This window comes from Schistocerca cancellata, chromosome 2 (genome assembly GCF_023864275.1).
Source record: "Schistocerca cancellata isolate TAMUIC-IGC-003103 chromosome 2, iqSchCanc2.1, whole genome shotgun sequence".
Lineage (NCBI taxonomy): Eukaryota > Metazoa > Arthropoda > Insecta > Orthoptera > Acrididae > Schistocerca > Schistocerca cancellata.
Genome location: NC_064627.1, coordinates 819680209 through 819695475, shown reverse-complemented (window position 1 = coordinate 819695475; position 15267 = coordinate 819680209). Strand labels below are relative to the sequence as shown.

At 42.1% G+C, this 15267-nt stretch overlaps 1 pseudogene; it reads right to left on the bottom strand.

Moving 5' to 3' along the window:
- Nucleotides 1-4397: 4397 nt before the first annotated feature.
- On the bottom strand, nt 4398-4515 carry LOC126164336 (5S ribosomal RNA; annotated as a pseudogene).
- Between the last annotated feature and the right edge of the window lie 10752 nt (nt 4516-15267).

Here is a 15267-nt window from a genome sequence, read left to right as displayed (position 1 = left end):
GAGAATGTGCTGGCCGGGGCAGCAGTCGAACATTTACTGTATCCAGGAAGGCCCGTACAGGACCTGCAACATGCGGGAGTGCATTATCCTGCTGAAATGTATGGTTTCGCAGGGATCGAATGAGGGCTAGAGCCACGGCTCGTAACACATCTGAAATATAACGTCCACTGTCCAATGTGCAGTCAATGAGAACAAGAGGTGACCGAGACGTGTAACCAGTGGCACCCCATACCATCTCGCCGGGTGATACGCCAGTATGGCGATGACGAATACACGCTTCCAATGTGCGTTCACTGCGATGTTAAATGGCTCTGAGCACGATGGGACTTAACTTCTAAGGTCATCAGTCCCCTAGAACTTAGAACTACTTAGACCTAACTAACCTAAGGACATCACACACATCCATGCCCGAGGTAGGATTCGAACCTGCGACCGTAGCGGTCGCGCGGTTCCAGTCTGTAGCGCCTTTAACCGCTTGGCCACCCCGGCCGGCACTGCGATGTCGCCAAACACGGATGCGACCATCATGATGCTGTAAACAGAACCTGGAAGAATCCGAAAAAAATGATGTTTTGCCATTCGTGCTCCCAGGTGCGTCGTTGAGTACACCATCGCAGGCGCTCCTGACTGTGATGCAGTGTCAAGGGTAACCTCAGCCATGTTCTCCGAGCTGATAGTTGATGCTGCTGCAAACCTTGTCGAACTGTTCCTGCAGATGGTTGTTGTCTTGCAAACGTCCCCATCCGTTGACTCAGGGATCGAGACGTGGCTGCACGATCCGTTACAACCATGCGGATAAGGTGCCTGTCATCTCGACTGCTAGTGATACGAGGCCCTTGGGATCCAGCACGGCGTTCCGTATTACCCTCCTGAGCTCACCAATTCCATATTATGCTAACAGTCATTGGATCTCGACCAACGCAAGCAGCAATGTCGCGATACGATAAACCGCAATCGCGAAATGCTACAATCCGACCTTTATCAAAGTCGGAAACGTGATGGTACGCACTTCTCCTCCTTACACGAGGTATCACAACCACGTTTCATCAGGCAACGCCGGTCAACTGCCGTTTGTGTATGAGAAATCGGTTGGAAACTTTCCTCATTTCAGCACGCTGTAGGTGTCGTCACCGGTGCCAACCTTGTGTGAATGCTCCGGAAAGCTAATCATTTGCATATCACAGCATCTTCTTCCTGTCGGTTAAATCTCCCGTCTGTAGCACGTCATCTTCGTCGTGTAGCAATTTTAATGGTCAGTAGCGTATCAGGTGATAATCCAACGAGGGGGAGGGCGTATAATGATATTCTGCCCACCACCACCATCAAGAAAATGGGAAACCACTATATGAACCACTGATGTATGTAATTATTGTTGCACTTAAACACTTCATGCAATTTAATGTTATTGTTATTACAGTTAGAGGCATCGAACTGAATCCTGGATCCGCGCTAGGAGACATTTCACCAAATGCGAGGATAGCTTAGCAATCTGAAATGCTTTCAATGTACGTGGTATTAATAGCGTTGCATGTGACGTCACGGAAGCTTTCCTAATCGTCAGTTTGCCAGATATTGTGGTGTTGTTTGCTGTAGAGACGGATGACCCAATGAGTGTGACAGCGAATGGGAAATAAGCCAAGTATTGTGCTATTGCAGTGCTGATTGACTAAGCAGCACAAATTTCTGGACTTGGGAAATCTGGGAATAAGGCGGATCCAGTGGGAACTAGAATACTGTCTGCCTCGAGTTTTTTGAGGGTTCTTTGTCGTCTTAGCAAAGGCACGAGTGAGATTACAACAGATTTGCTAATTTAGCTCATACTGATGTTGTTCTACGGCAGCAGTTTTGTGTTATACCAGATAGCCGGATGTGGTGTTGGTCAAAGAAACAGACATGACGATCTTAGAAGCGTTGCCTATGCACGTACTGATCCCGCTGAATTTTCTTTTCTGTTTATGTGCCTCTGGACATAACCTTTAAAGCCAGTCTCCATCTGTTTTATGCAAGTGGATACTTATGTGTGTACGTGTAGGCACGTAATACAAGGTGGAATAATTAATATTTTACAAGATCTATATTAATTTAAGTAAAACCACGTGCAATTCTTCTGAGGTTATCTTGGTGCTTTGTTACAGGGACAGCACTATTCGTAATCTGAACAGTAAATCTTTCTCTTGCGTTTAATTTTTCTTTGTAGGCTTCACGTTTCAATCAACCCATCACGCAAAAATTTAAGTTGTAAGGTCCGGGTGTTGTTGTGTTTACTCGTCAGTACAACGGTGGGTTCCTTGGTTTGCTGTAGGAGGAGACCGATTGAAAAATTATTAGTTCACTTTATTAAAACAGTAAGAAGAAGATAAGTTGGTACAAGCTATTTCCACAAGAACGCCATGAGCACTTACAACTGTATTTATACATTAACGAATCCCCTGATACAGACAATTTACAAGTCTCTTCGCTTGAAGTAAATTGATGTAACGTTCACACATACACTCGTTAGCCAGAACATTATGACCACCCCCTAATAGCCGGTATGCCCACCTCTGGCACGGATAACAGCGGCGACGGGCCCTGGCATGGAAGCAATGAGGCTTGATAGGTTGCTCGAGGGAGTTGGCACCATATCTGCACACGCAAGTCACCCGATTCCCGTGAATTTCTGGGAGGGGGGCGATGAGATCTGACGTCACGTTCAGTCACATTCAAACGTTTTCGATCGGGCTCAGATCTCGCGAATTGGGGGACCAGCACATCAACTGGAGCTCCCCACTGTGTTCCTCGAACCACTCAATTACACGTGTGGCCTTCTGGCACGGCGCATTATCTTGTTGAAAAATAGCACAGGAAAAATGCCATCGGGAAAAATGATTGTCATGAAGGATTGTATGTGGTCTCCAATCAGTGTACAATACTTCCTGGCCGTAACGGAGCCTCGCACGAGCTCCACCCATGTATCCCCACGCGAGTGTTCTCCAGAGCATGAACGAGTCACTGTAGCTTGTCTCTGTCCCGGAATACAGGTGTCAAGGAGCTTTTCCTCTCAACAGACAAGAGGCGGTTATTACGCAGTGCTACAACCTCGGATTCCTTCACAGCCGTGGTTCATGAGGACACATCTGGATCGATCCACGATTTCTACCATCATAAGACTCCGCTTCAATCATGCCTCTTTCCCACAACATCTACATCGGCTCAACGTTTACACTTCACCAGCATGTGAGTGTGATCCTGAGTCGGAAGCTGATGTTAACCACATCTTATTTATGTGCCCCAAATTTGACCGTGAACTGTTGATCTTTCTGAAGACATTGCTGAGTATGGGCTACCATCTTCCTCAATCAGCTTCTTCTCTTTTGTGTACTAAAGACGTTCGTCTATATAAAGTGATAGTTAACTTCATCAAGAGTACTGGTTACAATCTGTAGGTTTTAATGGTGTACGTAAATTATAAATATGTCTTGCTGATGAAGATATTTGAGAATTGGTGTGACTTGCAAGCCAAGACACTTTTAATTATTTTCCAATTCAATTCAATACAATTTTTAAAACATTATGTACAAAACTGTAACAGTTAAGCTTCTTATTCTTGTAAATATGCATTTCTGTATTTGTTTATTCAATTATGTGCACATTGTCACTATGTATTGCCGATGGCTAAATTGAGTACACACTCAAAGGCCAAATAAACAAAAAAAAAAGGAGATTTTCCGTAGAAGACGATGGATTCGCGCCCTCCAGTCGTCGTGATGAAGAACGTATCGGGATTCATCAGACCATAAGCTCTGCCACTGCGCCAACGTCCAGAGCCGATGGTCACTTGCTCATTTCAGTCCTAGTTGCCGGGGTCATTGTGTTAACATTGGCACGTACGTGGCTCTTCGGCTGCAGGGGCCCATCTTCAGAAGTGTTCGGTGCGATGTGTGTTCACACACACTTGTACTCTGCCCAACATTAAAGTCTGCTGTTCGTTGCACCGTAGTCAGCCGCCTGTCCTGTTTTACCAGTCTGCCCAGCCTAGGACGTCCGAAATCTGTAATGAGCAGTTGCCGCACAACCCCACGAAGACTAGACGTGGTTTCACCTTAGTTTCACCACATGTTGAAGACATTCGCCACAATATTAATCGGAAACCCGACAGGCCGTGCAGTTTCCGTAATGCTAGTGCCGAGCCTCCGGTCCATCAGAATCTCTCCTCCCGCACAGGCCATGAAGGCCCAAAGGCACCGACTGGCCGCCGTGTCATCCTCAGCCCAAAGGCGTCTCTGGAGGCGGATGTGGAGGGGCATGTGGTCAACACACCACTCTCCCGGCCGTATGTCAGTTTCCGAGACCGGAGGTGCCACTTCTCAATCACGTAGCTTCTCAGTTTGCCTCACAAGAGCTGAGTGCACCCCGCTTGCCAACAGCCCTCGGCAGACCGGATGGTCCCCCATCCAAGTGCTAGCCCAGCCCGACAGCGCTTAACTTCGGTGATCTGACTGGAACCGGTGTTACCACTGCGGCAAGGCCGTTGGCTCCATCACAATCTGCCCCCGGTCAAATTCAGGAAAATCGCGCCTCTTCTCCATTCTACATACGGACAGCAAATTCACTGATACTACACACGCTGTGCGTGTGTCTAACAGTCATTCTCCGTCAGGTGACGCTGCTATCACCTGGATGGGTTTACATCGATAGTGTCATAATATTCTGACTGATCAGTGTAAAATGGCTCTGAGCACTATGGGATTTAACTACTGAGGTCATCAGTCTCCTAGAACTTAGAACTACTTAAACCTAACTAACCTAAGGACATCACACACATCCATGCCCGAGGCAGGATTCGAACCTGCGACCATAGCGGTCGCGCGGTTCCAGACTGTAGCGCCTAGAACCACTCGGCCACCCCAGCCGGCTGATCAGTATAGTTCTACCTAAGACACAGAATTCACTAGCGCTCTAATCTAAGACGATTCTGTCGTTTTGGTTTGTGATAAGGAACTGGGCGAGAATTCCTGTGCTCACTATAACCAGAACATTTCCGGTGGCGTAGCGAGTCTCTAGATGGCGTGGCTAGTCCGGTGTTGCTCATTCGTCGGTGCAGCATGCAGCGACTATACTCCTCTGTAGTTTCGTTTGCGAGGTACATACCTTGGTTTGACACCTCGCTCTTTGCACTACACTACACCAGACCAGAGACCTTGGTGGCCAAGAAACGTGACCTCTGTATTCATCTTTCAGGGAATGTTAGATTTAGATGATGTGTTATCTGATGACTTGAATGTGTAGAGGCTCTATAGTTCCAGAAAAACATATCCATAATTGTATCAAAGTAACTTCTTCCAGGAATGCTAATTGCTCGTTTGCGAGGATGTCTAGAGGACGAGACTCTTTAAGAAGATGCGGCAGCGCAATAGGTCTCGTCAACTGACATTGTTGAAAATGTGTCTACAGAGCGGTACGTAGATTTTCGTCTGACCACCTATAGGAACTACTGATAACGCCACGAAGCAAAGTGTATTAATGGAATTACTTGGCAGCTTGCAATTAGTCATCGATTAAATTCCAATCGTCTACCTACATATCCTTCTCGATGGTGCTAAATCCCCTGTAACGATAGAGGATAGGCATACACACTGTCCGCCATATTCTTGTTTCTGGAATATGTAGATACGCGTATCAATTCTGTGTGTGGCTGTCAAAGGACTACGTTCTATCAACTGAATAATGTCTTACACTCCTAGTACACATTCTGCTCATTCAGCTTAAATGTTGCTGGGCATTGCATAAGATTCATGCAGTTTAGTGAGAAGATGAGTAAATATTTTTGAATCCAGTGTTCCGCACTTAACGAAATTCTACCGTATTCTCTAAGCGGAGTAGAAGAGTGTCCATTACAAAAAACCATACACAAATACCACATCAGCATACTCAGCATCTGCAAACACGTGCCACATACTTAAGTTACACAATAGAATTTGCCAACAAAATCACAGTCTCAGTTGAAAACTTCAGTTGTCTAAACTGAAGAACATCTTCTCAACAGGGACTTAAAAAGAAAAACGATAATCAATAAATAAACCCATAGGTACTGGATTACCAATACGCAAAATGAAGACCTGTCTCATTAACCAGCTGCATCTCTGTAACACATACTGTGTTGGACAGTTTAGTTAAATTAGTCTATATTATAATACGGGACAATGTATCATGGCATAATTACACATAAAACATTTATTATACAATATGTAACAGATGTAAATGCAAATACTTATATATGTGGTACCTTATTATGTAGATACACCAGTGTATTGGATGTTTTCTCTCTGCTTCGAGCAGTCTTCCCACAAACACGCCACAAACTTTACGACTTGATGATTCCTACATGGCCGTAACTGCACAAAATGTGGACTACACCTGTCAGTATACACAAAAGGTTTTGTGTCTATGTGTCTTCACTTCAACACCTTGAGAGGCACCCACATGCCTTGCTGATACTGTGGCATCAAGCAGTCAGGCCTGCAAGATGAGTGATCTGCCAAGCGAGTGGATTCATTCTTATTTATCGAGTAACATGAACTCTCGTACTCACAATTAAGTTACAAATTATCCTCCTGTATGAATAATACGCAACGGAAACGCATATCTGACTATCAGTAATTTACAGAACTCTGACTGTTCACTACGCACTGGCAATACCACATTTTCTTTTTGTCTTTTATTTAACGGCTTTTATCAGCACGTGGCCACTGCACTGAATATGAGTGGCGCACACATTATAAATTCGGGACATCATGACAACATACAATTCGAAGGAAAAGTCCACCAATCTTTTTCTTTTCACTAACTTATTTATTCCGATAAATTCTATATCCTAAACACACAAATTCTATAACCTACAACAATAACACATGAGAAATTCCGCCCAGTGGGCATGGCTTAACATTGGTGATTCTCTACCTTTTGGTCTCGTAATTACTTTACGCTACAGTGCACTTTCTGGATAGGATGGTGGATCTTTTATTATACCTCACACTTCGACTCTCACAATCATCATCACGAAACTTTCCTCCAGACCGAGCGGTACCGAAGGAACAAGCATAACCCACTAATCTTTTGAAACTACCTTGCTACTCTCCCATGCAAACCACATATACCCAAATTACATGACATACACCACACTACAATATGCAATACTACACAGGGACTAGTTACAACATTATCACTTTCAGCTTTCCCATTTCTTTTAATATTTATCCCAGTTTCACACGACACTGCCCCACTTCGTAATTCTACTTTCCGACTATGAACTCTGGAGATATATGCACGTCTTCCTGTGCAATGCAAGCCAAGTGGCGTTGCTGGATAGACGGCCTACTCACCTTGTTTCTCTCTCAGAATTTGAATCTAGCGTCACACGGAATCATATCACGCAAAGTAATATTAAGAACGTATTCAACACACACGCGAGTCCTCAACTGATACCATGGATGAGTACTTCTCTTTATCCTTTGTCTCATACACAGTTTGAGACTCACAAAGTACTCACCACGTGGAAGTACTCGTCTCTAATTTCAAGTCCTGCACACACCATTTCTTAAATATTTCAACTTATGGTACACACGCTATTTCTTAAATATTTCAACTTATTGTACACACGCTAGTAATTCAGCTTAACTTAAGCACACGGAAGTATTTCAACTTATTGCTACACGTGGTTTCATTGTGACCGTTGGTCACTTCTGAAGATTACTACAATCCTATTAATATTACCTGCCTGACATTTAATTCTCCCCACAAAAGTTCCTGAAATAGAGAAATTATTTTTTCAAACTACTCTTAAATATTCCACATGCATACCATGTCTCCACTCTTTCGTCATTACGGAGCACAACTAAAACAGGTCATAACAGCACAAGATCCAGCGGCAGAGTGCTGAAACATGGCCGTTCTCGAGGTCCTCTCGCACCTCTGCGGAAGTGGGGGAGCACCTTGCTACCGTATTGGTCAGCCACATTTCAGGCGCTCAAAGCTCAGGTAAGTTTCATCTCTTTGGTCCCACCAAAGGATCGTCTCAAAGATGATCATATATTCACATTCACTATCTGCGGTTAGCAGACGACCATACATTCATTCATTTCACAGATCTCACCAAACTGGATGTAGGGATTTACTTTGTGGGAGTGCACATGTGATCAATTAAATAAATAAATTGTCATTCTTTCCCACACTGGTATCCGGCTTCGCTGTATTAATTGAAATTGAGTTATTTTACAAAAAAATGTGTTGTTCTGACAAAAATAATGAAGTATGTTGTACCTATTTTCAATGTCGGGCGGTACTGTACCCTTTCAACCTGAACTGCTGCCCAGGTGGAAAATAACCATTAATGACTTGTTGTTGACTGCTACGGTCGCAGGTTCGAATCCTGCCTCGGGCATGGATGTGTGTGATGTCCTTAGGTTAGTTAGGTTTAAGTAGATCTAAGTTCTAGGGGACTGATGACCTCAGATGTTAAGTCCCATAGTGCTCAGAGCCATTTGAACCATTTTTGAACTTGTTGTTGCCCTATGTACTTCTAGATACTAACCAACATAGAAACATACGACTTGTAACAGCTATAATTATTAGTCTGTAGATGACATGAGCACTGATGTAATGTTGTTCAGAACAGCGTCCTCGGTCACCAATAGATATATCTGCATTTACACCCGTTGCACCCTGTAAAAATCGTCATAGTTTACTTGCCACTTGTTAACCTGTGTAACTGAAACTTTGTTCATCGCTTCACTAAAATTTTATGTAGATGCCAGTGTATTTTATGTCTGTACTAACGTCTTCACGTTCAGTTTATTGAGACTTCCGCGGCTGCTTCTTGACTTGTCTCCCGTTGGCACTCATCTCTGGATCTTCGGCTGAAGGTCGTTTAGCAGCATAGTATGATGTGAATCATAATGATTGGCTCATCTGATTTTGTCCAGTCAGGTAGTATTTTGGAACGTATGCTCCGTTCCAACATCATGAAATACTTCTAAGAAAACAATTTATTAACACATAACCAACACCAATTCGGAAAATATCGTTCTTGTGAAACACAACTGCCTTTTTATCCGCACGAAGTAGTTAGTTCTATAGACAGAGATCTCAAGTTTATTCCACATTTCAAAATTTCCAGAAATCTGTTAGCACCATCCGTCAGAAGTCGCTTGTAATATATTGCATGTCAATGAAGTGCCGTCTCAGGTGTGCTCCTGGATTAAGGATTTGCTGTCAGAATGCTCACAGTTCGTAGTAACTGTCGGGAATTCATCTCGTGAAACGGAGTTACATTTGTCGTTCCCGAAGGAAGTTCAAATACTGTATGATGTTCTTCAACTGTGTAAACGATTTAGGTTACAATCTAAGCAGCCCTCTTAGATTACTGAAGGTTGGCATTCCGCTTAGGCTGTACGAAAAATCTTGATTGTTTATACATCACGACTGCAAATTCGACATTTTGTCATCATCAAGTGGCCGGCAAGCAATCAATCCACCCCTCTCCCAACCCTCCCAAACAAAAAGAAAACTTCATGTTGTTAAGTGGGTATCATTCTCCTAACAAGGGAAACTTTCCATCGCAACCCCCTCAGATTTAGTGGGAAAATGGCCCAGTGGATATCCCGTCAAAAACTGAACATGGATCAAGCATGAAAACAGGAAGAAGGTGTACTGAACGGTGAAAAAAAGAGGCAAAATAGAAACAGTGAACGGGCCAAGCTGAAGATGTCATCTGGCGAACGTCAAGAATCGCGGCGTTGTGGTTCTGTGGACTGCAAAGTGGGAGATTTGTGTTCAGATCTCTCTCGTCCCCCGTATTTTTTTTCACTAAGTTATGAACTGTCCGTCCGGTCTTTGACGTGTCTGTTCTTCTTCTGTAGTCTTGGCAATTGTCAGACTATACACTGGTCATGTGGTAAGAATATTACTACCGTCGCAAGTAAGTGTGATGAATAGTGATACCAGGTGGGATGCCGTATGGGTCTCTCACAAAAAAATGGTTCAAATGGCTCTGAGCACTATGGGACTTAACAGCTGTGGTCATCAGTCCCCTAAAACTTAGAACTACTTAAACCTAACTAACCTAAGGACATCACACACATCACACAGGATTCGAACCTGCGACCGTAGCAGTCGGGCCTCTCACAGAAATGAAAACAAGAAATAAATGGGTACGGAGTGTGAACCATGTTACAACAAAGGAATTCAAGAGTCAAAACTTCCAAACGGAGCGCAAGAGTCATAACGTGTGGTACTTGTGTAGAACAAAGAGACGGTGCGTACGTCTGGAGTTCCCTTCATTACACCTCGCTGTTGCAAACGGACGTCACATCACGACACAGATACAAATTTGACTACAGCGGACAGACACGTCAACGATCGGGGGGACGGTTCATAATTTTGCGAAAAAAGCACAAGGGATATTTGAACACTTCACAGTCCATCACCGTGACCACAGAACCACGACGCCGTGGCTATACATATTCACACGATGTTGCACATCTTTAGCTTGGACCACTTACCGTTTCAATTTTGCTTGTTTCTTTACAGTTCAGTAAACCTTCTTCCCTTTTTCATGCTGGATCTGTGTTCAATTGTTGACGGCTATCCTCTGGGCCCTCTTACCACTAAATCTGAGTGGGGTGCGATGGGGAATTTCTCTCGTAAGTAATTCTACATTTTTATTTTTCTTTATCGTCTAGTTTAAAACTTTGTGTATTTTTTCTTTTTTTTGGGGGGGGGGGGTTTCGGGGGTGGAGGGTAGAGTGGAATTGCTTCCAGATCATCTGACGAATCCAAATGTCGAAATTGCAATTGTGATATATAAAAAATTGTAATGTTTGGTACAGCCTAAGCGGAATGACAGTGTTCATTAAATTTTCCATTCAGATTGATTCAAATGGCTCTGAGCATTATGGGACTTAACTTCTGAGGGCATCAGTCCCCTAGAACTTAGAACTACTTAAACCTAACTAACCTAAGGACATCACAAACGTCCATGCCCGAGGCAGGATGCGAACCTGCGCCCACTGTAGCGCCTAGAACCTCTCGGCCAACTCGGTGTGCAAATTTTTCATGTTTGTGGATCCAGCTATTATCAAAATCCTCTTAAACTGCTTGCAGATGGTTCTGTCGTTTCCCATCTAATAATGTCATCATTGGATGAACAACAAAAATCATCTAAACTCGTCTTCTGCATGTTGCGAAGAGTGGAAATTGACGTTGAACAATACAATCCTTTGTATCAGTACTCAAAAGTTCCATTAATTTCGGTTACATGACAAATTACACAAACTTAAGGCTGTCTGTTCAACTAAATTACGAATTTAAACTGGAATCATCACGTGGAAAACTTGGGTAAGGCGAACCAGGGACTTACAATATGCAACAAATTTACTAACGAGACTGTCTGTACAACTCTTGTGCCTGCTCTTCTGAAGTGTTGCTAGAAAAGTTCAAAGAAGGGTAACTCGTTCCGTATTATCACGAAATAGGGAACAGTTTATCAAGCATATGATAAGTAAGATGGAGTGAGAATCATTAAAATAAAAATGTTTTTCGTTGCGGCGTGATCGATACATGAACCAACGGTCACCTGCTTTCTCCTCCGAATGTCAAAATTTGTAACTGACTCCAGCCTACATAGGAAGAAATGACCATCATGATAAAATAAGAGAAACCAGACCACGGACGAAATGATTTATATGTTAGTTTTTCCCACGTGCTATTTGAGAATAGGGCAGTAGAGAAATAGTCTTAAAGGGGTTCTATCAATGCTCTGCCAAATACTTAACTGTGAACTGCACAGTAATGGTTTAGGGATGTCCAATCCCACGGACCGTGGGCCGCATGCGGCCCAAAGCAAGTATCAGTACGGCCCAAGAAGTGAGTATGTGTCAGGCAATCGGCAAAAAAGGTCCATAAAATTCTGTTTATGTCAAGTTACTGTATACTGAAAACTTTCAATCTGAGACAACCACCACACGATGCTATTCCCTCATTGGTCCATCCCGCTTTTTTGCTCAACAGTTATTGTTACTGAGCGGCCCAAAAATACTCGTCTCCTTCCAGTGTGGTCCAGGTAAGGTACAAACGTAAGACAGCCCTGATGTCGATGTATATGCAGATGTGGGCAGAAGCAGTAATTCTTGTTTACCTGATACTGAAAGGAATCATTGAACCTTTTAACGTTATATTGTTCGTAAGAACGTCTGGGCCGGTTCCAATTACCCTTCTTTTTCGATGTGTTTTAACCATTAATCACCCGACAGATTTTACCTCACCCTCCATTTTTATAGTCTCTATTTATTTTTATTTCGTATTATGTCAGTAACGTATCTTACGTGTTAATCTTTATTTTTTACTCTAGTTTTCCTTCCTTTTTTGTCTCGTGCTATTTCTCCACATGGCAGTATCAATTACTTATTATTTAAGAATGCCTTAACAAATGTCCTTCTGACCCACCTTTTCCACGGATTTTCCATGGGATTCTTGTTCACACCCCTTCTAGAAACGTTTCATTTAAAATTTCTTATGTTCACTGGATTATGAATATTCTTCTGAAGCACCGAGACTTACAGTTCAGTTTGGTGCCTTTGCGTTATTTCATTCTTTGCAATTCTTTTCCACACAGACGTATTACTTAAGTTTATTAGGAGAAAGCGGCCTGTGTACTAGGAATACCGTTCGATTTGAAATGAGCTCTTCGTATCTGAACCTACAGGCCTATACGCTAGTGTGTTTATATGAATTGCAAAACAGGTCACCGTGTTCTTGACTGATTCGGAAGAGAAATGAACGCCGGTGATACTTCTGTGTACCAACATAGAATTCGGATATTTTTTTCTTCTTGCTTCGACTCCTATCAACTGTTGGCCACGTGAAAAACATTCTTTCGAATAAGGTTCTTCTTCCTATATGACCAGTACTTTTTCATTCTCAAGCTGTGCTATTGTTTTTGTTCCCGGGTGAAGAATCTTCCATGTTTCTTCTCTTTTTCTTCAAATGCTTTGAAGTTTTTATGTTATTTTGGGTGCTAGTTTTTCTCTGCTTTGAATGTCTTCTTTAGTTATTTTCATCTCTCTAATCAATCAACCTCATGAAACACTTTGCATATTTCCTTTTAATAATGTCTTATAGAATAATTTTCAGGGGTAATTCACCACTTAGGAAGAAAGTATTGGTTGCAAAAAAGCGAACAGTAACAATAACATACTGTGTTCACCAAGGGACACTTTTATGTACCTCTTCAAGGAGCTAGGCATCACAGTACGTATACATATTCGCTAATGAAATTCGTCATAGATAATCCATAACAATCTGCGAAAAAACAGTAATGTGCATACCTACAACACTAGAGGGAAAAATTACGCTTATTAGCCATTTTAAAGCTGTCAATGGTTCAGAAAAGAGTTCAAATATGCAGTAATAAAATTTTTAGATCATTGGCGCAAAAATGTCTGATAGGTAGCAAAGCAAATTTTAAATCTTTCTGAAGATCATTTCTCCTCGACAACTGCTTCAATTCCATTGACGAATTCGTTTACACATCGGTCAAAATGACCTATAGAATATGTAACTAACTAACTGATTAACTGACTCTCCTAATTATTTTTGAATATGTTTGATCCACTAATATTTGTTCGTTTTGTTATTGAAATACTGAAATATTCTTTTAGTTAATTTGATGTCCTATTTTCTTTTAATACGTCCATAGAAACCAGCCCGACCCTGGCGCATTGTGTCTGAGAGTTCGGGAACGTTTTGATACAATTTTTCGTAGCATCTTAATTTGTAGTTGCAATATTTCTCTTATGGTTGGTCGCAGATGTTTGAAATGGCTCTGAGCACTATGGGACTTAACATCTATGGTCATCAATCCCCTAGAACTTAGAACTAATTAAACCTAACCAACCTAAGGACATCACACAACACCCAGTCATCACGAGGCAGAGAAAATCTCTGACCCCGCCGGGAATCGAACCCGGGAACCCGGGCGCTTGGTCGCAGAATTTTTCAAAGAGTCTTCTCTCTTTTTTCTGCATATTTTCTAGTTTTCCTACTTTAAGCGTGTTAATCCACTCTACTGCATAGAGCGCTTTCAGTTTTATAGCTGTATCATAGTGTCTCATTTTCGCATTAATGGAGATTGATTTTTTTTTAATCATTGGTGTTCTTGTAGATGTGATACGTCATCCCCATCTACTGGGAGGTGGAAGCGTTTGCTTCTCTGATCAGTCCATTCATGTGAATGATTTCTCTAAGGTACTTAAATGTTTGAACAGCTCGAAATTTGTTTTCAACGATTTGGGAGCACCTAAGATTTGTCACGTACTCTGTTTAGATGTCGAGACTTGTAGGCTTGCTCTCTCTGAGGTTGTTACGAGGAGGCTTATTAGTGTGAGGGCTGATTCCGTATCTTTGCCAAAAGGGCGCAAGGCCATCCACAAAGACCAGACAGTTGAACTGATTCGTGTATCTTTTCTAGTTCAATTTACTGATTTACTTCCAGCTTTTTTTAGTGTACATTCCTATTCTCTAAAGATTACTTCAAAAATGCAAATGGAGATTACAGGGGAGAGTCCTTGTCGGACTCTATCATGTTTTCAAATGGTTCAGAAATTTCGCCTAGGAATTTAACTTTTGATTTAGTGTTCGTGAGAGACTGTTTAATCAAACTAATTAGTTTATTACCTATTGAAATACTCGTAACGTAGAGAATGGGTTCGTTTGTCGAAGGAACCGTAAGTTTTTTTTTTTTATTACGTCTTTAGAGGTGTTGAAGTAGTGTCATTATACAGATTATTAACTAATGAAAACAGTACTTTTCCTAGTTACTGCGCGCATCCTAAAGGTAATTACTATTGATTCTTCTCTCGCTAAAAATAAATAAAATTATTTATAACTGTCAAATGCAGGTTGTTTTGTGAAAAATAATATTTTCATTAAGAACAAAGATCTTCCTCATTTTTTGTAGCCGGACTTGCACCCGAACACACAAACTGGAAACGTTATCTCCAAGTGCAGTTCAACGAAACATGCCACTAAAAAATTATAATAGTTATGGCTTAAATGACACAGAAACCCTGTTTGTTTATCAACAGCTACAGAAGGTCAAACTGTCGAAAGATAAAGTATCGACATTTTTTTCAGTAATGGGCGCTTGTGAGCGAACCGTCCTCACATTTTTACTCCACATGTAACGAAATTGTTCTTGACGCAATCGAAATCTTGAAAAATATCTAGGAATGT